Below are 27,651 nucleotides of genomic sequence, written 5' to 3'. Positions count from 1 at the left end.
TTTGAGGAGCGTGGAGTGCCTTCTCTCAGTAGACATGGCGCAATTCACATTGCCGAGTTGACATATTGCGCGCTGTGCCCAGCCTATGAACTCATCTGGGTCAATGGAAGCCCCGCTTTCCTAGGCACTGAATCCAATCTCCAAGATTTTAATAAGGGGGCCAGAGAGATCAAGCAACTTATCCTGGCATGACCGCCAGGCCCGGTCAATGCCTTTCTTTAGGTCTTTAGAGTATTCGCGAAGATAAGTTAGCATAGTGGGATCCATTTCAGGGGTGTCCGCCACTTTCGCCGCTAGTTCCGGCCGAGGACATTCGGAACGTAGCCGCGCCCTGACCTCCTTATCATAGGGGCGGCGGAGGTGCGAATGTCCATAATCTGCAACCTCTTGGGATGGAAACCATACAGTGGAGCTGGGGTGGATGATGTCTGTTGGCTCAAAGGTAAGGACCTTGGGCTGAGGTGACGTTTCTACGTGATGCTCCTTCCTCTTTTTCTCGGCAGATTGAGCTGCCTCCTCTTTATCAGACTCTTGGTCGGTGTCAGTATCGCCCGTCTCTCCGAAGAGAGAATCCGTAGGATCTGCTTGTGGCGAAGTGGGCTGGCGCTTTGCCAGAGAGTCCGCAAGCCGTGCAAAATCATCTTTGTGGGGGTTTTTCTCTTTGGAGGAAATCGTTTTGGCGGGGACATTTGTGGACGGAATCCAGCCTTGCTGCATTGCGTGTTTATTGATATGGCGTTTTAAGGGCGCAATCGCCTTTACCGGAGCCGTGTTCACAGACTTCTGGACTCCTTTGTCCAAGGCCTCAACAATGTCCTGCTCAAGGGAATCAGAAGGGTCCTCCTCGTAATACTCTTCTTCATAGATGTACTCTGCCATAGTATCCAAAGGATAGGGCAATAGATGTAGGCAACCTTGCAGTTTAGAGTACTTTGTTAAACAAAAGCCCACATCCAGGGCCTGGAAAGAATCACCAAAGAGGAATACCCTCAATCAAAAGTCCAGCGCTAGGACACTCAAGGGGTAGAGGTGAACCCCCCCCAGGCAAGCCAGTGGCCACTGTAATAACCTGATTTTATGGTGGAGGGAGGGCTTGCCAGCAGCCTCTCTAGGCAAAACCTATGCTTAATTGTACAGCCCTCTGCTCACACATGCATCAGGCGTGATTGGGGGCGAAACCGGGCACTGAAGAGTCACCAAAACGGAGCATTCACCGCGAAATGCTGCTGAAAATAAAGCAAAGAAATGAGAAGCATAATCGGAGCCTCCTGTCCTGACATAGAATCCCGCTCAAAGGCTAACATAGCTTGCCCTTCTGTAAAACGATACCTTTTCAAGAAACTGTATTAGCGAAAGACAGTGATCTCTGCATTTCAAATTTCAAAGAAAATGTAAAATGATATTTTTCAAATGAACCGCCAGATGGCGACTTTGTATAAGAACTGCGAAATGGATTTAACTTCTCCACTAAAGAGCCCTATCGTATAAGTGTGGTTTTATCCTGCCACCATGTGTTTTATGATATCCCAGATTTGTTCTATCTTGAGAAGGGCGTGGATCAGAAAATATTTAAGGACCAGATTCTAACCCTCCCTGCTTTAGACAAAAGTGCTATCTTTAAAAAAAAAACAATGATGTCCCTTTATTGCTAACATATTCCTCCATAGACACAAAATAGGCAAAACCCTTTGAAATCAGGCCTTTCATTCTTTGCGTTGATATAATCATGTGGAGTAATTAGATTGAGTTATTTATGTTGAGCTAATTGCGTTGAGCTAGCTTGCATTGAGATGTTAGGTTGGAAATTTTAGTCACGCTTCTTCATTTAAGGAGAAATTTGTTGCACATAATTAGCGTTCAGCCAGGAAAGTATCTCTTTTTGGATGTCCCATAGCAAATTTTAGATTACCAGGCTTAATATTTATTTCGCAATTTTACCATTTGCACGCATTGTCACTACATGTTTTACGACAATTGAAACTTTTTCTTGAACATATATTTTATTGTAGTTTTTCACACAAAAAATAATAAGCTGTATACGAACTGTGGGGCATATTATCAAGGACGGCGATAAAATTATCGCCGGTTTAGCGGCAGAAAACTACCGCTAAAGCGACGATAATGGGCTTGATAATATGCCCTGGAGAATTCCAATAGAAGCCCATTTCACTCCAGTACATGGGCTTCTATTGGAATTCCCAAGGGCATATTATCAAGCCCATTATCGCCGCTTTAGCGGCAGTTTGCTGCCGCGTTACCGGCGATAATGTTTAACGCCATCCTTGATAATATGCCCCCCTGTCAGTTTACATTTTATATATTGGAGGACGACATCGAGTGGGTAGCATGAACTTCGACTCACCAGAATGCCAGTATTCGCAGAAGTTACATCACCCACCTTTTGACCGTAATGACATCACACAAAATGACTTCATAGGATTATGATGTCTACCCAGGAAGTGATGTCACATGACCTTTGACCCTGATATTATCACCGGATTTACAACACAACATTTAAGAACTCTACAATAATTGTAAGATTAACAAAACACCAAAAGGGTTACTAAAGCAGATACATGGCTACCATGACTATTTTAATTAGTGTGTTACTTACCATGATATGTGAGGGTGTACCATCACATACCCATACTCAACCATTAAATGTGAAATACAGTCATATGCAGTCTCAACCTAAATACCCAGGCTCAACCAGTGAATACCTGTGCATCCAGCAACGCAACTCAATTGCTACCATTTCTAAACAAATCAGTGATTTCAGAACACATTTATCATATGAACATTTCAGTTCATGTTCTATGATTATTCGATTGTGGTTTTAAAACATTTAAACCCATTGCTTTATATAAAGTGTAATTTAGTAAACAATACACATATTATGGGGCAGATTTATGTTAACTGGCGCATCCCTGCATATCAGCAGGGATGCGCCAATTATTATGCGCCACAGCTGCGCCACCATGGATGCGCCGCATTTATAATGCGGCGCACCATGGGGCAAAAATGGCACAGATACGTGAAACATCTGTGCCGTAAAAGTGGCGCATTGCTGGAGTTGCGTCGCAAGCGCGACGCAGCTCCAGCAATGTTCTGGGGGGCCCTATCTGTACAATGCTGCATCAATCCTTACGCCTGCTTCAAGCAGGCGCAGGGTTTTGACCCAGCATGGGCCTAAAAGTGACTGAGTGAAATCTTGTAGATTTCACTCAGCCACTTTTAGGAGGCGTTCCTGCGCCGGAACGCCCCCACCTGCCCTGGAACGCCTACATGTGGCGCAGGGCTTTACAACGTGACGCATCTCTCAGATGCGTCACGTTGTAAATACCCCGCACCATGGCGCAGGAATTGCGCTGCTGCTGCGTCACAAAAGTGACGCAACGGGGCGCAAAAGTGGCACAAGTGCAACATAAATCTGCCCCTATATTTTTGGGGGTTTGTACAGTCACAGAGAAAGGCCAGAGCTTATTTTCCTGAATTGAATGATGTAAGTTAATGATTTATAGACCAGAACATTGTGCGTCCAGTGGCCATTGCAATATCTACAGGCACAATCCCAGCATAGAGTGGCTCAGCAAGCGCATCTGGCTATGTATAAGCTGTCTCAATGCACAAAAACAGTGAACTGCGCATTTCAAGGATATTTTTCCAATGAACCTCCAGATGGCGACCTCGTATAAGAATTACGAATGGATTTTAATTTTCCACTAAAGAGCCTAGACCAGAAAGCGTGGTTTATCCTTTCACCATATGCGTTATGATAGCCCAGATCGGTTCTAGCATGTGAAAGGTGTGGATCAGAAATCTTTGCCCCTGATTTTATCACCTGATTTACGACACTAAATTTAAGAACTCTACAATAATTGTATGATTAACATAACACCATAAGGGTAGCTAAATCAGGTACATGACTACCATGACTATTTTAACTAGTGAGTCTAGTAGTCTACTAGTGAGGTGTAATCATCACATACCCATGCAAAACCATTAAATGTGAAACTCAGTCATATACAGTCCCCACCTAAATACGCAGACAAAACCAGTGAATTCAGACAGCAATACAAATGTTATATTTTTGGAACTTATACAGTGCCAGAGAAAGACCAGTGCTTATTTTTCTGATGGAATTATAAAAGCTAATGACCAGAACAATGGGGCATATATACAAGCCCCCATCGCCACCACAACATCACTTTTACTGACGTTGTGGTGGCGATAGGGGCTGCGCCTTATGTACAAGGCGGCGTTAAGCCACTTAACTAGGCTTCAAAAATGCCTTGTACAGAAGGCCCCCTTTCACGCTATAGTTAGCGTGAAAGGGGTGGGCAGTGGGTGTTGCGGTAGGTGTTCCACCGCAAAACCCATTGATTTTGACACTGCCCCCTATGTACAAGGGTGGCATACATAGGAGGCAGCGCCAAAATTAAGACTGGGTAAATCCTGGTCTTAAGTTGGCGAAATGAGGAGAAATGCATTATTTCTCCTTCTTCTTGCTTTTTCCATTTGTGCTGCCTTGTGTAGCACACATGGAAAAAGCAAAATACCATGATTTGTTTATGTACAGGAAGGTGTCCCTTCTTGTACGTAAACGAAGCTTTAAAAAAATTCCATTCGGGGGCGTGGCTTGGATGCCTGAGTCTGCTGCTCCGTCAGATCGAGGGGAAAGATCGGCGACCCCAAGAGATGCTCCGAACAAAAAAACGCTAGAAGTCACCTAAGCGCGTCGGAACACCAACAGCAGCTACAGGCACCGACACAGGGATGTCCGAGCCCCGATAAAGGCAGTATTTATGCGAAACCCGACGCTGCGATCCCGCTGACAGGGAAGATGGTGGACAAACCGAAACCAAAACCTGGAGATCAATTAGCGCCATCATCCTCTTCAGCGATTCCCAAATGACCAGCAGGAAGAGAAACTAATGAACAGAGGAGCAGCACCGGATCGGTACAGTACCGGGGAGTAGAGAAGAAGCGGAGAGGTGTGAAGGGTCCGGGTGAAAGGAAAAAGAAATAAGGGACTAACCAGCATGCCAGCTGGACTTGCTGGAGGTCCAGGAGGTAACGGCACGAGGGGCAGAGAACGCTACGGTACAAGACAGTGTAAAAGACGAACGTAGCAGGGTACGAACCTCAGGGGGAAGCAAGCAGGGCTCCAAGAAGTGAGCACACGGATGAGCCACCGAGGAAGGCATAGGAGGACAATTGAGGGAGAGAGGGCGGGGCCCGCAAAGTTCCATAGACCCCATAAAGCCGCTGCTGCTTGAAAGGGTTTCTGCGCCACACACTTACTACCACCACCAGCACTACTCTCCTACGGAGTGGTGACACCTGGGGGGGACTGGGGTTGAAGTGCCTAAAACAGTCTCCAGGCGTAGGACGAGCGGGAGACATAACTGAAGAGAGACAATCGAAACCAAAGGAAGACTGAAAAACAACGCCGCCATTTTCCTTAGGAAAACCAAAACTTAGGAAAATTGCCAGACGAAGCAAACAGCACCACCCTCTTCCTAAGGAGCCGATAGCAGGGACCGAGATGAGACAATGGGCCTCCAGCGTCATCAGTGAGTTAATGGGAGGGTCAAAGCGAAAGGCTTGAAGATAGCAAATAAAGACCCCCAAAGAATAAAAAAGAATGCTTTACACACTGCCTCTGAAAAAAGAATAAAAGCACGCACAGCCAAGCCCAACCAAGCACTGTGGCCCCTAAACAAGAGCGGCGCATTCTGCCAACAGAGAAGGTAGACAGACCGAAGGGAGACAGCTGTACTGCACGCGCCGGAGCCACCAGAGGCCACCAATTTCAAAACAGGCTTGTAAATAGAGCTACGCTCGAGAAGCAAGGGATTCGAAGTGTGTGCGGGCGAAAGATAGGTCACACAGCAGCTCACTGCAACCTCAGTTGCCCCACAATTGCCCCGCATAAAGAGCGAGCCCCAACCTAGGGGTCAAAAGAGGGGGATATAAAGGAGAGGGAACATTTGCAGATAGCAGGCACAAAGAACTGAGTGTGCAGGCTGGACTCCCCGCGAGCGCCAACCTATCTCCTACAGCACCGCAGCCGGAGAATTGCGGACTACAGACAGTCTACGGTGAGAGGGGTAGGTGGCGCCAACCTAAACTGGTCAGAGCGAGGGGGAGATCTCTCAACCAAGCAAGAGGGGGGATAACCAGGCACAGCGGGCGGACCCCCTTTTCCTGCAAGATCTCAACAACAGATGCACAGCTGAAGGACTCCAGATTCTACCCCAGGAGGAGAGTGGTGGCATTGATGAGGTACCCACCACAAGACAGCCTACAAACAATCTACTGCAGGTTTAGCTCCAACACCAACCTAACAGCATAATAGAGCACAAAAGTGGTGGGCGAGCGCGTCCAACAGAGAAACCTGCCCCACATCCAAAACAAGCCAATAGTTGACCGCGGGGAAGTAACTCTGCATCACCAAGGAGAACCTGAGAGTGGCAACATGCTGGAGAGGGAGTCGAGACTCCAGCAGCAGCTGAAAAAGGACAAAGGTGAACCTGCGATATCAGACTCACCGATCAAGCAGAAACCAGACATCAATGGGACCCTAGAGATGATACTAAAAAAACTGGCAGATGTCCACGATCTGGCCAAGACCACGAAGCAGTCCACAGACTCAATAAATTTGGAAATAGCTGCGGTCAGGGCGGACATACACACGGTGAGCAACAGACTCGCTGCGGCGGAACAGAGAATAAGTGATATGGAAGACGCAGGCCTGAGCTCAAATAAGGAGCTGAGGACCCTGACAAAAATTGTAGCTACACTCCAGAGGCAAATGGCGGAACTGGAAGACCGCAACCGCCGAGGGAACATCTGCATATTAGGAGTCCCGGAGGGGGCCAAAGACACGGCAGGCTCATGCCTGTCCTTTATCGAAGACCTGGTCCCCAAACTCACAAAACTAAAATTTGACTGACAGTTTGAGCTAGATAGAGCATATAGGCATGACCAATAATATGCTAACCCCTAAGAGCGAAGCACACTGAAGCCATCTTCAACTTTGCTTGCAAAAACCACCAGATCACATGGAATGGGCAAAAAATCATATTCACGCAGGACTACTCGAAACCCACGGTGGACACAAGAAAGGGGTTCCTTGACTTAAGGGACAAGCTGAGGAAGAAAAACATACAGTTCTCCTTTGTTGACCCAGCCAGATACAGGATAAACGACCGCGGACGCTCTCATTATTTCGATGAGCCTAAGGAGCTCGAGAAAAACTTAGATGGCCATCAGCCCAAAGCTTTTTGCTTTCTCTATTCTCTATCTTCCTTTTCACTTTCACCTAGTTTCTATCTACACAAGGGTTCAAACAAGCAATGCTAACCACGTATCTGTGGGACCCAACATATCTAGCCACGCATATCCGAAATCCAGCCCAGCATGCAGCTCACAAGCAACCGACACCTAGACAGCACTTGGTGAGTGGGGGGGCAAATACCACCTTTCAGCTCAGGCCCCGGAGACAATATACCCAAGTATTGGGTACCTAGAGTAGACTCATCAGACATGCGTAACCATAGATAATGGCCCATAGTAATACTTTCAACCTGGCTTCTGACCTGAAGATAGTATCCCTCAAATGTTTAAGGGCTCAACCACCCCATTAAACGCAGGAAGATCTTAGACTACTTGGCTAGAACTAAGAGGGATGTAATCCTATTACAAGAGACCAAGCTTTCATTGGAGGATGCCAAACTTGTGAAAGGCAACTGGATATCACAGATGGCTTGCTCACCTGCCGAGAGAAAGAAGCGAGGGGTCATCACACTATCATCTAAAAGATCCAACCTAACACTAGAATCACAATAACACGAAGCAGAAGGTAGGCTGCTGATCACACATCTGAGAAGGGGAGAGGAGCTAATCCACGTAACTAACATATACGGCCCAAACACGGATGACCCATCCTTCTGGGAGGGGGTATCTCACAAACTAGATAACCTCCCCCAGAACGACCTCATGGTGGTGGGAGGGGATTTTAATATCCCATTGGACCATATTATAGATAGACAATCATCCTGCAAATATCAACCGTCGAACGCACACTCTACACTCAAAAATGTGTGCTCTAAGTTCAACCTTAAGGACCCATGGCGCCTCCAGCACCCAGACACTAGGGACTATACATTCTACTCCAACCCACACAAATCATACAGCAGGATAGACTACATACTAATCACAGGCCACCACACACACCTAATAGAACACTCCGAGATTGCGCCTAGATTAGTTTCAGACCACTCATGTATTAGTCTAACTCTGAGCGGCTACCACAATGAAACCGTACCCTGTAGATGGTGGTTTAATAGCAACGTCCTAACAGCCCCTGCAAAAAGGGAAAAGATCGAGGAGGCCATAACGGACTATCTCAGTCACAATGACTCACCGGGGACTAACACTACCACATTATGAGACGCCCTGAAGGCTACCATTAGAGGCACAATAATTGAAATAGAAGCCAAAATAAACAAAAACGCAAACCGGCGCCTGACACAGCTCGAGCAAGACATTAAGACCCTAGAAACGGCCCATGCCAGATCCACTCAAAACACTAACCTCCTAGTGGACCTAACCAAAAAAAAGTATGAATACAACAAAATCCTGAGTGAAAGGGCGGGGCTGTGGTTTAACAAATACAAGGCCCTTAACCTATGCGAAGCAAACAGAGTTGGGAAACTGCTTGCCTCTTACTTAAAACACAAACGCAACAAATTCACCATCTCATCCATCACAGATTCAAACAACAAAACCCACACAAGACACAAGGACATACTCAAAACCTTTCAAGAGTTCTATCAGGATCTCTACAAAAACGGACAGACCATGGATCTAGAGGCATGCACAAAATACCGCAACAGACTCGGACTGCCACAGGTAGCCAGGGAAGACACACAGAGACTAGGTCAGGAAATTAGTGTCGCTGAGATTGAAATGGCGGTTAAATCTATGAAAGATAACAAGGCACCAGGGCCGGATGGGTACACAGCCACCTTCTACAAAACCTTCCTAGACCAGTTGAAAACTACCATGAAGCAGGTCTATAACCACTGCGCAGATATAGGAACCGTCTCTCAATCTATGATGGAGGCCAACATAATAGTCATCCCAAAAGAGGGTAAGGACCATCAATCATCCAAAAACTACAGACCCATCTCCCTTATTAATGTGGACTGTAAAATATACGCAAAAATCTTAGCAACCAGACACAACGCTGTCCTACTTAACCTGATAAGCAACTCCCAGGTGGGTTTTCTACGTACGTGGAAGTCGAATGACAACACTAGACTTCTCTGCCACATACTGGAAAACACGGCCACAAAAGCAGAACCAGCAATAGCCATTACACTAGATGCCGAGAAGGCGTTTGACAGAGTCTCATGGTCTTTTCTAGAGCGATGCATGCATTCTTTCAACTTAGGGGAAGGATATATACGGATGGTGATGGCCCTGTATGGGGATCCAAAAGCCCGTATTGTCATCAATGGGTCACTCTCCGAACCACTCACACTACATTGTGGCACTAGACTGGGCTGCCCACTGTCCCCCTCGCTATTCTTGTTGGCACTGGAGCCACTGATCCATGACATCAAGATAAACACGAAAATAAAAGGGGTGGATGTTAATGGAGTTGAAATAAAACTTTACGCGGACGATATACTAATATTAGCGGAGCAACCGAAAATCTCAATAGAGGCCCTGAGGGACACCATAGAAGAATACTCCGGGCTCTCGGGTTACAAGCTCAACAGGGACATATCAGAATGCAAGCCACTGAACATTCACTGCACTAGGGATATCATAGGGGCCTCAGGTCTAGTCTGGCAAACAGGATTTATCAAATATCTAGGGATACACTTTGGGTGTAACTTACTGAACACACTAGGCCATAACGAGAAGATATTGCTGGAAAAGATAAACTCTTGGAGGCCTGGTCCCCCAAATACATAACATGGTGGGGGCATATTGAGACGATCAAGATGATGATCACCCCAATGATTAATTACCTGATCAGCATGCTCCCACTCCTGCTCACAGATGATTTTCACCGCAAGGTAGACAATCTAATCTCCAATTTGCTTTGGCGGGGGAAGAAAGCGCGTATAAGTATCAAAAAATTAAGATTAGAGAAAAACCTAGGAGGAGTTAACTTAGCAGACTTCAGACTATTCCAAGTTGCGTTCCTGGCAAGGCAAGGTTCTTACTGGATATCACCCCCGAACGGATAAACACCGGTCTGGCTACAAGTAGAGAGGGCCATCCTGAACAACCTGGACCCTGTGGTGCTATTAACAGCAAATAAACATACTTACGCCACCAGCTCCATCTTTAAAAGCAAAAAGATTGCCTTGCTAAAGATAGATAAGAAAATGGAGAGCAGCATCAGGGTTTCTAGGTTAGAGTCGCTCTGGGCCAACAGTAAGATCCTATACAAGGGGAAATGCCTGGCCTTCAACACTTGGATAGAGAAAGGCATCCACCACCCATACCAACTAGAAGACAGGGCATATCCCGTCACCTTTGCTGCTCTGAAGGCTAGGCATGATCTAAATGACATTGAACTCTACAACTTTCTGAAAATAAAAACGGCCCTGTCCAAAATCAAACTATCGCCCCTGCAGCCGCCAATCACCCAGTACATGTCAAACATAAACAGACTAGGACACCAGGTCTCATACCTCTACAAACTACTACATCCAAAATCATCCAAACTCAACAACAAGACAGCTAACTATTGGAAAACTCAAACCAAAAACAATCTCAATGAACAGGAGGTGGCAACACTGTGGGCCTCGGCCTCGAGCAATAAAATCTCCCTGGTCCTCTCACACACAAAGTTCTGGCTACTCCATAAGGCCTGCTGGACCCCGGCATGCTTATTCTCACTAGGTCTCAGAGACAATGCACTATGCTGGAACTGTAACAAGGAAAAAGGAGACCTAACACACCTTATCTACTAATGCCCAACTCTCAAAACATACTGAGAGAATATCTTTGGTTTTATAAATAAGGTACTGGGCTGCACACTAAAAACTGAGTTTGTCTCCCTCTCCACCGCATTTATTACCGCAAAACTAAGATCAGAGCACGATAAGGACCTTCTAGACCTGCTGCTGACCGCAGCAGTGAAAGTGCTCTTTGCAAATTGGAAAGACACAAGTAAGGCCTCATACAAAGGCTGGTTCAACTGGATTACGCACCTCAGAGGTGCTGACAACATTGCACTACAGAACTCACCCTGGAGACCAGCAGCCAGGGGGATGTGGAAGTCACTCAACACATACCTAGATCTCTACGAACCCCCATGAATCCCCCCAGATAATCAAGTCATCCCAGGGACAAACCTCCTGATCCCCCCGCACCCCAGTAAGTGTGATAAAGGAACGTACACGAGCACAAGCACGATGGCCCTAAGGGTCGGTTTGACTGACTTGACTGCCCATATCGCCACAAACACTCCAGTGATGTGGCGGCCTGGTCAGGCGATTGGGGTTAGCCAAGCACATGTGTTGAAGCCACTGTAAACACTGTCATACAAGCCACGTATGGCTAATCCTGTAACCGAAACGCTAATGTATTTGAATATAAAATCAATAAAATACTTTGAAATGTAAAAGAAAAATGCCATTCTGTCACTTTCATGTGTGCTGCTTCATGCAGCACACATGAAAGTGACAGAATGGCATTTTAGGATTGTTTATGTACAGGAAGGGAAACCTTCCAGTACATAAACAAACCATGGCATTTTGCTTTTTCAATGTGTGCAAAGCTGCACCACATTCTTGTAAAATGGTGCAGCCTTGCGTTTCAGAAGTGGCGGAGTGAAGCGTTAAGCCAAGGAGGCTAACGCCGCACTCCGCCACTTCCTTGTACATATCCCCCATTGTGTTTCCAATAGCCAGTACAATATCAACAGGCGCAATCCCAGCACTGAGTTGAAAGTGCAATTTCAAGTTCTCAGCCACAGCATCTGACCCCCAGCAGCAAGTTACAGCCTCCATTGCTCCAGTGTTGGAGAGTGTTTTGCAGTTTGATGTTCAACTTGAAATGTTCGAATTTCTCAATTTGCCAGATCCACCAGTATGTATGTTATTCATTTCTGCAGGATGAAAGGCTGAGTGGGTTTGCTGGGATTCAAGTCTACATTCATGGTGGTGAAACAGATCCTTGTAGTGGATGCCTTAGTCTTCTGAGTCCCAAGATCTGGTTTATATTAACGACAGGGCCAGTGTTTCTAGTAATGTACAGTAACAGCAGCATATACAACACGGAAAAGGGGCCCTTGAGAGTACTGAAGTCACTTAGGACCTAAAAGGTATTTTTTGACTACTCTGAGCTTTTTTGAGAGGTCGTCTCACCCTCAACTTATCAACGCATGCTTTCAATATGTTTCGACCACTATGCAAGCCAAACAGGTCTGGGGTCTTCTTCAGGCTAATAAGCTATAAAGTTATGGTGTACATTCAGAACATGCAAGAGGGTGAAAACTAAAACCCTACAGGTCCCTCCGTTGATTCAGCAATACCCCAGTCATTATAACAACAGGCTCCATGGCAAAGCATGGGGAATGCCTCCCTCATAGTCACAAATTCTTTGAAAGGTCAGCCTTAAGGAGTCCCCTATCCGTCCCTCATCCACTGCCATAATAAGGGGTCCCTGAAGAAGAACCCAGACCTTTTTGGCTTGCATAGTGGTCGAAATGTTGGTAATGCACATATCTTAGGCCAGGTGATTCATTGCATCTCACCATATGACCACATTGTTTTTAGCCTTTTGAAACATACCGTAGGTACGCGCCAAATAAAGAATACTTTGAGTATACCTCTAGGTGTATTTTACATATTTTCTCTTACACCCCCAAAAGAAAGAGCAACCAGTGTTTTGTCCTGAGTATAGATTTGTAAGAACTCCCAGGATTAGATTAGCTTCCCTTGGTTTAATCTGCTGGGGTGGCATTGTTCCTACTCCAGTGTGAGTGGTTGTCAAATGATGAAGCATGCCTCGATAGTTGAGAGTGAAATGACCTCTCATAAATCTTTTGATGACCCACAGATCAGAGAAGTAAAATAAAATACCTAATAGGTCGTAGGTGACTTCAATAGCCTCAAGTGCCCCTTTTCGTGCTGAATAGGTTTTGGAGGACACACTTGAGGTTGAACCTCCTTTACTCTCCCCATAGGTATCTATAGTAACAGCAGCAACTTGCTCTGGTACTTCTCAGCAGCACTGTTATACTAGTAATGGATAATACTGTCGCTTCCCAGCACACCTCCTGTACTTTTAATGGGAAAGTACTAGTGCCTTTCTACAGGGCTGTCATATTATTAATGTGACTTGGAACATCACCAGCACTTCTCTTCAGTCACTAGTGCTGGCTAGGGTGGTCGACTTTGCAGCTGGAGAACCGAGTTTGAGTCTCGTCAGCGACTCTCAGCCTCCTGTGATTCTGGCCAAATCACTCAATCTCCCCTTGCCCAACAAAATGAATGTGTCCGTCTGTTAATGCAACTGGAGCTCATGTAAAGCGCTCTGATAACTTCAGGTCGAGTTCGCACTATATAAAACTCAACCAAAAAAAGTGTGTCCCACCACACACTCTCAACAATCACTCTCTGGCTGTATCTTTGCCTTTGACCCTTCACAGTGCCCCACCACCTTTCAGCTAAGTTTCTGCTACGGTTTTTGCAGTTTTATACAGTGTGAACTTGGCTCAAGGCCATTAGAGCACTTTTAAATGAGCACCAGATTGCATTACACAAGGTTAGATTTGTGGGCCCGATTCACAGAACTAACTTAAGACAAAATCCTAAACTTACTACTTTTGGTATTCACAGAAGGCATTTAGTAGTAGTAAAGTTAGGATTTTGTCTTAAGTCTGTCTTAAGTCTGTCCTAAGTTTGTCTTAAGTCTGTCTGAAGTCTGTCCTAAGTTTGTCTTAAGTTTGTCTTAAGACTGTCTTTAGACTGTCTTAAGTCTGTCTTAAGTCTGTCCTAAGTTTGTCTTAAGTTTGTCTTAAGACTGTCTTAAGACTGTCTTAAGTCTGTCTTAAGTCTTTCTTAAGTCAAACTTAAGACAAAATCCTAACTTTACTACTACTAAATGCCTTCTATGAATACCAAAAGTAGTAGGACAGACTTAAGACAGACTTAAGACAGACTTAAGACAGACTTAAGAGAAACTTAAGACAGACTTAAGACAAAATCCTAACTTTACTACTACTAAATGCCTCCTGTGAATACCAAAAGTAGTAAGTTTAGGATTTTGTCTTAAGTTAGTTTTGTGAATCGGGCCCTATATTTTTAGGCACTGGGAGGTTTATTGCTTTGCCAGAATGACAGGATGTTGAGCAGACACCTGGACTCAAACCTGGTTCCCCCGTTCTAATGCAGCAGCTCCGGCCAATAAGAAAAATCTCCCATCTCCTGCTATACAAATAGCACACACATACTATACATACTGGTAAGGACTAAACATACATGCATATTTGAAGCCTTTAGACAATAAATGTTAGAATTTAAAGTATGAGTATCAAACATGGAGGACCAATCTTGGCAGTTCGAGCTGGACTGTTCCCATGAGGCACAGGTAAAGCCAGATTTGCATATGGCTGGGTGCAAACTGGGGTGACATGGTGGGCAAAAGAGCAATGGATTTAACCCAGATCTCTTGACTGGGGGTGAATGTTTGATTTGCTCTGCATTCTGTCCATCATCTGTGTGTCTTTTGCTTCCTTAAAATAGCAGCATACAGATACTGAGCGAGGCAACCAACTCAAGACACCATTGACCCAGTCTTAGAAACCCTCAGCTGGGGTTTCTCACTGTTCCTACCACTCCACCAGCCAGTAAACAGTCAAAAGAGTTATGAGACTTCTGAATTACTCAATGAATGGACATCATGAAAAGCGCCTTCTAATTTTAGGTACTCATTCTGTTTGTTTGTTTGTTTTCTTCTGGCTGTTCACCTCAAATTGCAAACCAAGCCAAGGCTGGGCAACACTAGTGTGGATAGTTAGGAATACCATGCGTACACAGAAGGAAGAGGGAGGTGCAAAGACTTTCTGGTACTAGTCACTGAGGGGCCATATTTATGTGAAAGTCATGCAGTGCAGCAAGTCAGCTTCTTATTTCAAAGAATATAGTGCATTCCTGCCTTTGTCCCTGTGCTGGCTCTGTTTTGGCTGTCTAGCGCAAACGCAGACACCCTTGCACCATGGTGCAAGTGTGACTGTGTTGCATGCAGGACTGTTTTTGTGCAGGAAGGTGCACCTTCCTGCACAGACACAATCCTGAGAGGTGTTTTTTTTCTCTTTTTATGTGTGCTGCAGAAAGCCTTGATCAATCAAGGTCCTCCCCTTAACATTTTTCAGTTTTCTTTGCAATTTATCTGATTGTGCCAAAGTGGTTGTTTCATCAGCCCCTTCCTCTTACAGTACTATATTAATTACTTTGCTCTCCTTGAAAGCTTGTATCATAATGACAGATGGTTTAACTCTGCAATGGGTTCTGAACTTGGGGGAAAATCTGACCTTGGAGTCTGTGGCACCCTCTCCCAAGCCCCTGCCTGATGGCAGAGACGATCCATTATGTCTTGTGAATTGGAACATCTCTGGTTTTTCATCTAAGTTGCCTCAGGAAATCTGGCATTCTTTCATTAAATCTTCTAATGTTGCTTCAGGGGATGTGGGCTGTTCAGACCTAGCCCATAGTGGCGTTGTCTATTACTCTTCACCTGCTGTCCCTTTTTCTTCTGGGAGGTCTAAAAGGGTTTTTTCAACATGGGGGTGATTAAAACACTGCTGTTAATTCTAATCACCCGGGACCCAATTACTTTCTGTTTCCTGGTCAAGGGGGATTAGATTTGACCTTTTCAGTTTTTAGAACGATCTTATAACAATCATCATTCTAAATTTCATTCCTTGGTTTTGATGATCAGTGATCTAGTTTATCCCACGAACGAAGGATTCTGCTCTCTTTTTTAATAATATTTTGGGTGGTTATTTCAATACAAAAATCAGACCTACATTGTCTCTATCTAATTAATTTCTTTTGGTCTGAGGTGGACATTCCTTCTTGATGACCTACTGGAGCCCATCAGATCCTATTATTGATGGCTTCATTATGGACAGCTGCTACTACGATCACAATCCTTTAATCGTTCCTTCATGTCTGGCCACCTTGGACATACGTTTTCCTCCATTATTTGATTGTTCTGAACCTTTCATGGAACAGAAATGCCTATTTTTGAATGTTCAGCCACACATTTTTTGACTGATGCTGCTGGCTTTTCTCCTCGGAGTACACTGAGGCCTGCTAAGCAGACCTCAGTGCCAATGCCAGTGTTCTAACCCCTTACAAAGTATGGGGCAGATTTACAAGCCCCTTGTTCCGCCGGTGCGTCACATTGCGAAACGCACTGGCGATGTAACCTGCTGCTGATATTAACAAGCACACGTAAATCCACCATGCGTGGCTTTACCTGTGCTTGCAAATATCGTCCCTATTCATGCAACACTTTGCGTGTTAGGGGCTTGACATGGGTGTTGCTGTCAGTGTTCCCACGCAACACCCATGTCCACTGATGCAGTTCCAGATTTACGAGCAATCGTAAATCTGGAAATGCTTCTGAATGCTACACCAGCCTAGGGGTGGCGTAGCGAGGTGCAACGAGGAGACATTTTTAAATTTCTTCTCGTCTTTTTCCTCTTTCAATGCGTGCTGCATTCTTCACCATGCATTGGAAGGGGAAATCAGCTCAGTTGATTGTTTTTGAAACAATCACCTCACGACGCAGGAATCCTTGCACCATGGTGCAAGGGTCTCTGCGCAGGCATGAGCAGATGTAGCGTGCCTCCGTAAAGGCACGACTCAGTATTCGTACTAGAACTAGAACTGACCCTGCCATGATGGGTGGGATGAGAATACATTTCTGAAAGCGGTTACTAGACCCGGTCACCCCTGGGCACGTGTAGTACTTTAAAAACATCTAAATATATGGAAATAGGCCCTGTAGGAGTCATTTCAAGCCACTGCTTGGAAGATCACCCTCTGTTCGAACGAAGCCAGTAAAAGTCCTCAAGCCGTGGTGGGCGCAGGGGACCCTGAATAAGTGTCTAGAAATGGTTACAGGAACCGATCGCCAGTAAGAACGTGTGGATGTTATTTACAAATTGTACACGGTCCAAAAATATATATATTTATATATACGGCATGAAGCCCTGTGGGAATGATGTCAAGTAATTGCTTGGGTGCTTGCAATTCGTTCAGAAGTTTATTAGTGTTGAGTGGATTATGTTTTTTTTTGGTTTGTTTTTTAAATTTAATGTAGGTATGTTTATGTAGCCTAGTTTTAAACCACTGAGAAATGTCATGGTGTTCCTTCTAGCTGTCATTGCATTCTGGGGGTGTTGCCAATGACGGCTGTGCACAGGTTCCCAGCGTGCAATGTTCTTCCTAATTCACTCTCTGTTTGCTCTTTGGGATAGCTATCAGTTCCAGACATGCGTGTGATAATGGGTACCCTGGAGAACTGAATAGTCTATTTATTTTTAATGTCATGTCAGGAGTCCCCATCCTGTGCATTCATTGTCTTTGCTACACCTCATGTAAGGTAGTATGGTCATCTGTTTAATTCAACCAACGGGATGCCATAGCTCATTCTGTCCTTATGAGTGGATAACTAGATAATCCAACGTTGTTCTTTTCTAAACAGACCTTCTTGCCTCATGAGGAGATATGTTTCAAGGATTGTCCATTTCAAGTCATCTGGGGTGTGTCCAGCTGTGAGACAATGTGTATACAGTTTGTTTGTTGGATTTTTTTACACCTTATGTTACACCGATGCTCCGTGATCCTCACCTTAACTGCTCTTGTTATCATTCCTTTGCATCTCATCTGACTTGGGCAGGTGATCATGTAAATGCAATTCCGTGAGTTACAGTTGGTGTGCTTTTTTGTGTGTTCACACCAGGGTGTCATTTAGCTGAATGACTATAGTGGCCCCTGTAGAGGCACATACATTACAGTGTCCACATGGGTAATGTCCTGTGACAGGGGGTAGATTCCATAGTGAGTTTTGTATGGAAGCTGTCAATTTCTTCTGCATTGTGTGGACAAGCATATCCTTCAGATTAGCTGTTCTCTTATATGCAAATCTCGGGGGAACCAAACTGAGATTTCCCATTTGTAGTATCCTCCAATGTTTTCTAATGCTTTTTTGGATAGTATTGGACTCAGGAGTAAAAGTAGTAACACAAGAGAGCACATTTGACCAGGGTCTCTCATGTGGTTCGGAAAGAGCTTTATTATTGTTGTTATGTGTTCGTTTTTGTGCAGTTTTTATACACTTGCTCGGGTATTGGCAATTCGCCCAGTGGCCTGCTAATTCATTAGCTTCTTCCTTATAGTCACTGACCTCACTGCAGTTGCGACTTAATCTCAGAAATTGCCCGTAGGGTAGATTCTCCCATAGGGACCTAGGGTGGTGCCTACTGGCGATCGGTTCATGTAACTGTTTCTAGACACCGATTTAGGATCCCCTTCGCCCACAGTGGCGGGTGACGTCACTGCTTGAGCATTTTTACTGGCATTATTCCAACAGAGGGTGATCCTCCAATCAGTGACTTGACATGACTCCCACAGGGCATCTTGCCATATATATAGATATTTTAATGTATTTCTGAAGTGTGTACAATTTGTAAAAAAGAACCTGTGATTTCCCTATTTGTCTTACATTTTGCAATGATGAAGTGGATTATGCAATCTATGATAGTCCTTCTGGCAAAGCTTTGGAGCAGAAAGCTGTACCCATGGACTTCCACAAGTCAAACGGTAACTTATTGGCTTCACTTATGACAAAGGTACTGAATCAGTTTGCAGTTTGCAACTACTGAGTTTATTTCAGTGATCGTGCCTGTGTTTAAGAAAAGTAATCGCCACAAACCTAGGCACTGTAGACCAAATTCTCTGATTAACTCAATTGTTAAAGTTGCAAGAAGGATACTTTTAAATAGGATACTTACCTGGGCAGTAGAATTTAATATATTAGTCGATACTCAATATGGTTTTAGAGCGGTGCTAGAGACCATGGGGCTGGGGGTCACATGTACAAAATTCCAGAATTGTGATTTTCTAATTGTGATACTAACCAATTCACAATTATTCAATAGCAATTCCTGCTTTAAGAAAACGTACATCTTCGAAATAGCAAATCCTAGTGGGTCGCAAATCGATAAAGAAATATTTTTTTAGAAATGCAACCCGTTTTCCTTAAAAGAAAACGGGATGCATTTAAAAGAAAAAAAACTAACTTTGAAGTTTCATTTTTTATGAGTAGGTAGTGGTCCATGGGACCACTGCCTGCCCCTAAAAAATATTTGCTTTCCATTATCATTTGCAAATGGATAACCACTTCCTTCAAAGAGTCAGTAAAATATAAATGTTTTGCAACCATATTTCGGTTGCAAAACATCCATACATCCCATTCAGATTCGGTATTTAGAAAGGACGCCCTAAACAGGCCACTTCCAAATACTGAATCATAAACACAAATCGCAGTTCAGTAACGTGTTACCAAATCACAATATTTTTTTTGTTCATACGTAAAAACATTTTTGTGGTTGGAAACGGCCCAATTGGTCCTTTTCCTTCTGCAAAAACAGGTTGAACATATGGCCCAAAGTCTTAACTTGCTTTTTATTCAAAGTAAGTGTACACTGGCCAAAGAGGGTTTCTAAGCACTGTGTTCGATCTGATTAATAGATCAAAATTGTAGACTTTTTTGATCCTGAGGGGCCTTGTTATACACTGACTTGACAACTACAGTCCAGATTTGCGATCGGGGAGTGTGCACAGACTCTGTTAACTTAGACATGGACATCTGCTAGGGTTGTCTCTGTGAGAAGTTGGCCTGATATGTAGTGCTCACTATTCTAGTGATCACTGTGTATCATTCCAAACGACCCTTATTGATGATTGGTTGTAAGTCAACCTTATAGACCAGCTATCCTAGTAGCGTGGACACGAGCAGTCTTAGGCTAAACTCTAGAGGGCGTGTTAAGCCAGCTGTTTTACCACCACAGTCACCCCTTGAACACCACGTGAAAGGACACCACACAAGTTGTTATGAAAATAAAGGATATTTATTTAACAAGACTACCCTGGCTCTTTATGAGTCAGAGAGCTAAGCACACTACAAAACTCTTACGAAAATACTTCAAGTTGCACAATTTACACAAATGCCCGAGGGGCACGAGAGACCATCTACACTATCAGTGAAATGCGAATGGTTAGAGTCTGGAGTTACTGATTCCGGAGTGATCCGATCAGTGGGACTAAACGAAAAAGGAACTGGACACTTGTAGAGCGAACCTGCGATGGAGCACCGAAATGCTCGAGTTACCTAGCCCAGAGGCTGCGGCTGCGGGAGGTTCGGCAAAATGTCGGGAGTCCTCGTTGTAGTCTCAGGAGCCTGAAAGAAGAAGTTGCTGGCAGGCGACCAGTGACGATGTTCAGCGAGATCCAAGCCTGGATCGGGGATGAAGGAAACCTGAAAGCAGAGGGGACTCAGTTCTCAACCGCTAGCCAGCGATCGTGTGGGCACCAGGAGGGTACCGGCTGAAGTCACCTCGACCAGGTGAGTGGATGACGTCGGACTCGGCTGTTCCTCGGACCAGGAGGCGCGGCGGCGACCAGGATGGAGGGCGAGCTGTCCCACGAAGGTGTCTGCTGTCGATGATGCTGGGCCCAGGAGTGGGGCAGCAGGTCTTGGCAGTGGCGAGCCTACGCGGTGGAGTCAAGATGGCGTCTGGAGTGGACCAGGAGGGTCCGTGGTACTCCTCTGTTGAAGGGGAGCAAGAGCCAGTCTGGAGCAACCAGACTAGTGATGAAACTACCGTGGTGCGTCGTGAAGAGGGCCACAAGCCGGTCGGCGAGTGGTCGGACAACGCGGTGAACAGCAAGGAGCGGAAGGGCCCCCACGCAGATCTCGTGGATGCTGGGGAGGCAGACTTCGGTGCTGGAGCTGCTCAGGGTTAGGGCTTCTCAAACCCTAGGTGCACTCACTCGAGGGTCCCTCGGTGGGCGTGCTAGATAAGCGTCGTGCAGGTTCTGAAGATGGCCGGTCCCGCAGGTCTCGTCACACCTACGACTCTCAGCTGGGCTGATGATGTAGGTAGAGGTCAGAGATGGCAGGGAACTCGGGTCTCGTCGAGCTGGGCAGTCTTGATCCGTAGGAGAGACAGACAGCAAACCGCAAGCGCTTAGGTGGTGCCTGCTGGTGCAGGGTGGCTACTCCTTAGCCACAAGGGAGAGTCTTCAGAAACAGTCAAGAGTTCCTTTCGTGGAAAGTAGTTCAAGATTCAGAATTATCCAATTTGGGAAGGGGACTCGCTCCTACCTTTATTCTAAGAAAAGGGGCTGGCCCGTGACTAGGTCCTACCTATGGGTGGGGCCAGGAGGGGGGTGGTGACACCCCTATCCTTTGTCCGGCTTCGCCCCGGCTCAGGGGCAGGGTTGCCCCCGAAACTGGTTTGAGCCGGGCTATGCACAGTGAGCACCGGGGTGCCACTTGCAATCACCTTCCTTTCAGCCCTGCCTACCTGGGATACACAAACCCTGTCTGGGATGGTGCTAACACCGCCCTCGACAGGAAACCCTTTGTCCAAGCTCCCCTCGCTGGAAGGTCTCCCAGCAGCAGGAGGTCAGACTTGTGTCTGGTGGCAGCATCCATTTTGTGATGCTGAGGCTTGAGTCAACTTTAACCGGGGTTCAAGGTTACTTCCATGTCGTGCCCCTCTTAAAGGGGGGAATGCTAACCCCGTCGCCAGAACTGGCGAGGGGTTCGTATTCCAATTCGTATGACACCTTACTCGACATGTGTAGGTGATGCGATGCCAAAGTTAGCAAATAACCGCAAGGATTATAATGCATTTTAAAGTAGTTGGCCCGCGTCACCATGGAGCGGCTATTAGGACTTGGTTCCGCAAGCCGTCGACGGGCTCAGCTCGTGCCAGAGCACCGTCCCACATGATTCCCTGCACTCTGCCTTCAGGATTGATAAGGCCTGCCATAGGAGTGACTGATAGGAATCCATGTGTCCATTTTAGGGTTAGGTGTAGGAATACTACACCTACAGCAACGGGTGATTACACCACTTTGCCCCAGCTGTCGTGCAGCCAGTTGTGTCAGATTTGGGCGGCCATCCAGGGGTGGCATAATACATGCTGCAGCCCCTGGTAGGCCCTGGGTACACTGATGCCCTGGATACCTGTGGTATGCTGAGACAGGGACTGACAAGGCGGCCCAGTTCCAATTAGTGGATGCACCTAATGTACATGTGTGTTAATTTCGAGAGAGAACAGCTAGGCTGTGGGTCTGATTGACAGGCCCAAAGCCAGGGAAAGTCGTAAACCAATGAAGCAAAAGCAAAAAATCTGGGTGATCATAGGATTGCAGACCCTACTCTCCTACAGTCTCCTAGCCCCAATTTTATTTTGTACATGGACAATCTTATTTCTTGTCTGCAAGCTAATGACCAAGACATGTCACCTGTTGACCACAGGTCAACTCCGACTCTGCTTTACGCTAACGATGCTGTGTTGTTATGACCTTAAGAAGCTTGTTGATGCCTTTGTTTCTTTTATGGAGGATCTAGATCATGATCCCAACTTTTCTAAAACACGCATGATGGTCTGTGGAGCTAATTTTAATTAAATCTAGGACTTTGACTGTTAACAATAAAGTCTTTATTAGATTCCATAATTTGCCATGATCAGTTTGTCTTACCTCTAGATGCCAAAAGTTTGAACAGTCGGTTGGGGTGTTATTTCGCTTTGCTGCCAATATCCATAGTAAATCTTTTCTCCCTATGTTAGAAATTCATAAAATGCACTGCATTCCCATTTTATGTTATGGTGCAGGCATCTGGGGTTATTCTTCCAAAACAAATCTTTAGGATGAAAAACATTATTTTGGTCTTCAACTTCTTGGCCACTCCCTAGCTGCCAACATTATGTTTGTCACAAGGAGATGGACCTATTATATGTTAAGGATTCTATCAAATTGTCACCTCTGCTACTCTGTATTTCAGTTTGGGCCAAATCTAAGGCCCTACCGCTCACCTCTTGCGGCGCCGGTAGAATCATGCGGGGTGAAGGTGGTCTCCTACGCGGATGACACCCAACTTGTGTTCTACTTGGAGGAGCATTCCAAAGCTTCTTTTAACAATTTTAGGAATTGCCTGAGTAACATCTCGGCCTGGATGTCTATGAACTGTCTCAAGCTTAACTCGGACAAAACCGAGGTACTCTTTTTTAACCAAACCCACCTGTGCTTTGGTGGCCACTGGAGATGAATCCTCCTCCTGAGCCTGTTGAGTCCGTGAGAAATCTCGGTTTCAGATTCGACAATGAACTCTCCTGTAAAACCCAGATCAGGCAAGTCTTCTCCTCTTGCTTTGGGAAGCTTCGTACAATGCAGAAATTCCTCCACTTCCTTCCCCTGGAGTGCCAACGAACAGTAGTCCATGCTCTAATCACATCCCACCTGGATTACGCCAACAGCCTCTATCTGGGTGTTCCCGCCTATCTGACTCGGCGTCTGCAGATAATACAAAACACTGCTGCCAGATTTTTTTTTTTTTATGTCCTAATACCACCATTGTTTGCAAAGTCAAGCCTGACATCCAACCTGTACCACCCAGGCTATTTGCAATAACACATATTGTCCAGCCGCGGTGCGTCCATTGGGGCGTAGGGGCGTAGCCCCACCAGCCAGCCCTGCTTGCTTGGACCCGCGGCTGCCCACTTCTCTTCTTCCCTTTAACCTCTTCGAGCCTCACAAGTGACAGGAAACCCGGCAGCCGGAGCGCACGACCAGAAGAAACCCCGGAAAGCGAAAGAAACGCCCGGGTGAGGGAATAAAGCAGGGCAAACTATTTAATTTCACGGGAGCTTGCTGGACTGAACAACTGACAATTATGTCAGTCAGCATGACGTCAGACCACCCGTGGGCGGTCCGGCGTCATGTTGACTGACATGCAGTCAGACCGTCACCAGGGGCATGGAGCAGCACAATGCACAAGTGCGCATGAGTGGGGACGGAGTACGAATTTTCGCACCGTGCCCAGTCATGCGCACTTGTGTTTGCAGTTCTGGCGCATGCCCATTAGGAGAGCGAGGGTTGAGCAAAGGCTCAAACCTCGGTCTCCTAATGGGCAGGCGGGCGGAGTGTAAAACGTGCCCCAGCCAATCCTGGCGCTGCCAGCAGCGCCAGGATTGGCTGAGAGGGTTTTGCACGCCCACTTGCAAGCAGTCAGTGATGTGTGCGTGGCTGTTCCCGAGTGTAGGCGCCATTGCACCAACGGACCCGAGGCAGCGGACCGACCTGCTCAGGTAGGATTTTTTAATTTTATTTCAAAACTCCCCCACCCCCCCTCGCGACACCCCACGAGCCGCAACTGCCTTCCGCAGGACTGTGGTGTTCTTGAGGGTTGTGGAGGCTGCCGAGTGCCTAGAAGAGTGACATCGTCCGCTAGGACACTCCCCGGTGATCCCGAGAGGCGCATCCACACAGGTCCCTCCGATGGAAGTATGTTTGCAAGATGGGCTGCCATCCAAAGCTGTTGCCAGTGTTATCATTTGTACACATTATCGTATTGTTATTTATATAGCAACGGCACCTGGGCTCAGTCAACTGTCTAGCAGCAGCTAACAACCTCTAACATACTTACATTTTACATGTCATTCTCTTGAGACTGTCGTGGAGATTCTAGGAATCCATCTTCCAAAGAATCTTGTTTTGCTCTACTGGCTGCCCAGGGAGCAACCCATTTAGCATTCACCATTCACCTGTCTGGGAGCGCATCTGCACAGTGGAACCAGGCAGGGGGGTCCTGGGTGGGGGCCAGTGGAAGGCACCCCTGCTCGCATCGTGACGCGGCAGGGCCTAGGCCTCAGCACCCAAGCCTTCCTTACTCGATACATGAAGGTGCCTGCACACAGACTTTTATTGGCTCAAATAATCTTGATAACTTTCAAAATAAAAATCACGAGGCTTAAACATGACACAGTGACTGCACGTCACTCCTTAAGTAAAACTGATAAAACAATTAGCCTTTACCGTGCTCTTATCACTGTCTAAATCATCTTTGGATGCCTTCCACACTCCCAGACAATGGTGATATTATTACCCAGTGTACAGCTAAGAGCTGTTAAAGGAGAAGAGGCCGGATAAATGTGCTGGCGGCCCCTTTCAACTATCCTGAAAATATAAACGTATGCAGGATAAATGGAAGCAGAAGCTACATTTAACCATATTAATAATTTTAATAAAATCTCTCTCCTGCCGAGACTCTGTCCTGATGATGGCCTAAGTACTTCAACTATTGTCCTCTGCGATGTACTTCTGCATCACGTTTCTTAGGAAACAGACATGTGTGCCCTCGTTTCCGGTTTCTCTTCCACTCCAGACATAGTGGTGTACTTCAAAATCCATGCAGCCTCATTCCAAGCACCTTATGCAGCATCAGTACTAGAGAGAGTGAAGGGAGGCGCGTGCAGGCTGACATTCCTTTGTGAGACTGGCGCAACTAGTGGTGAAGCAGATTTAGGAGAGAACCCGAATGGAGGATAATGCAAAACACGCAGTTATTCGATATCGTACCAAAGCATTGCCAAATGTCACACATCCAAAAACGTTGAACTTCTGTAAACGTTTATTCTGCAAAAATGCACTGCGCAGTGTACACCAGACTGGTTCAAAAGTGCCTTCTTTAGTAGCAGCTATTATTTACTGCCCAGCAGGGCCACGAGCGCTATCCAAAAATGTTTATTGTAATTTGAATATTTTTTTATACAGCGTTCACTACATCAGATTTGTCGTTTCGCACCACTGTAGAAGACCGGATTGTTAATGACTGAATTCTGCAATAGGTTTCGAAGTGTGACATTAAACTGTGCACTGCAGGCTTCTCACAGACGCCAGCATTGAGTACCTAAGTCACTGACCTTTGTTAGTTGGAAAATATTGTGAATTAGGGTGCCTTAGCGCTAGTAAGTGGTGGAGCTGATTGGGAAGTGGGGGCCATGCCCCCTAGCTCTTCTTGTCCTGCTGTACCAGAGGAAGGCCCGTCTGCCTGGCGCCTAACATCAGGACCATTGCTTGCATTTTATCATTAAAATGCAATCGATTTATTTGCCCAAGCAGCACCTGCAGCCTACTTTTTTTCCAAATTAAGGGGCATATCAACAACAACCGGCGATAATTATCTCTCAGCGCTCTTAGCGTGAGGATAATTATCGCCGGCTAGCGTGAATTTTTATCGCTGAGATAGCGTGCTATTAGCAACGCTTATCTCAATAGCGATAAAAATCCTCACGCTAACAGGCTAACGTGAGATTATCGCTGGAAACCCAGCGATAATCTCACGTTACCTTGTTGATAGGGACAGGCAAACTTAGCCATGATATCCTCCTTCCATAGGATATCATGGCTAAGTCTGAAAATTAGCAGACGTAAAAAAGCAGCGTTAACCGCGGTTAGCGCTGCTTTTTTTGTCTCTAACAGGGTTAGCGACATTCTTGATAATAGGAGAAATGTCGCTTAGCGACATTTCTCCTATTATTTTACTCTGGAACGCCCCCTTTGCATCTCATTAGAGATGCAAGGGGAAGCGTAGAGTAAAAGGGTGCTAACATGCAAATTTATGTGTTAGCACCCTGTTGTTGATAGGGCGCTAGTTTTATCTCTGCTTTTTTGGCTTTTAAAGCCAAAAAAGCAGAGATAAAGCCCTTGTTGATATGCCCCGAAGTGTTTACATTCCAGCGTTAAATGCATCACATATCCTGTTGCCTGGTCCGGGTTTTTCTCTGGGCGCTGTTTTGGCAACTGTGTATTCTCTAAAGTGGATAAAGTGCAAACACCTTAAGCGCCCAGACTGTAAGAGAAGCGCTTCGGAGGTTGAACCATAATTTATAAAAAAGACAGCCCTTGTCAATATCTTCTGTTCACTGGCCAGACATTACGTGAAGTTCTTTTTCTACATTTTGGAATGCGCTAGTGCAACTAATGTACATTTCCGACCACTATAATGCATATGCTTTATTTTTTATAACCTATCCCTTCCATGCACACTCATGGGTAGCTTGAGAAGTACACTTTAGGAGAGCAGAACATTTAGTCTATGCCCTGTGATGTGAGAGGGTTGCAGACTGTACTAGCTTCAAAGCATACACACCTCGTTGCATTGTGGGACTTGTAGTCCTGCATTTATAATGGCAAGTACAGGACTGCAAGAATGAAAATGAACAGCTATATGAGAGGAAAAATACTGTTTCTCGCTAAAACACTCACTAAACTCAGCTTTCTGTTGTACTGTGATTCCACCGCACCAGGCTTGTCCAAATAGTAGCCAGTGAGTTACCGGTAGCTCTCCTCCTACCTGTAAGTAGCCCTCCTCCAATTTACAGAATTTAAAGCTGTTACTTGGTCGAAATAATACATGTGTACTTTACACAAAAATATATGTAATTTCAGAACTCGTAAGCTGATGTTTGGAGAAAAATGGATGAATTTCCAAGATATATCCAAATTTGATATTTAATAGGTTTCC

Source organism: Triturus cristatus, chromosome 8, assembly GCF_964204655.1.
Source record: "Triturus cristatus chromosome 8, aTriCri1.1, whole genome shotgun sequence".
Lineage (NCBI taxonomy): Eukaryota > Metazoa > Chordata > Amphibia > Caudata > Salamandridae > Triturus > Triturus cristatus.
The sequence above is the reverse complement of the archived record's forward strand: the minus strand, read 5'-3'. Positions refer to the sequence as shown.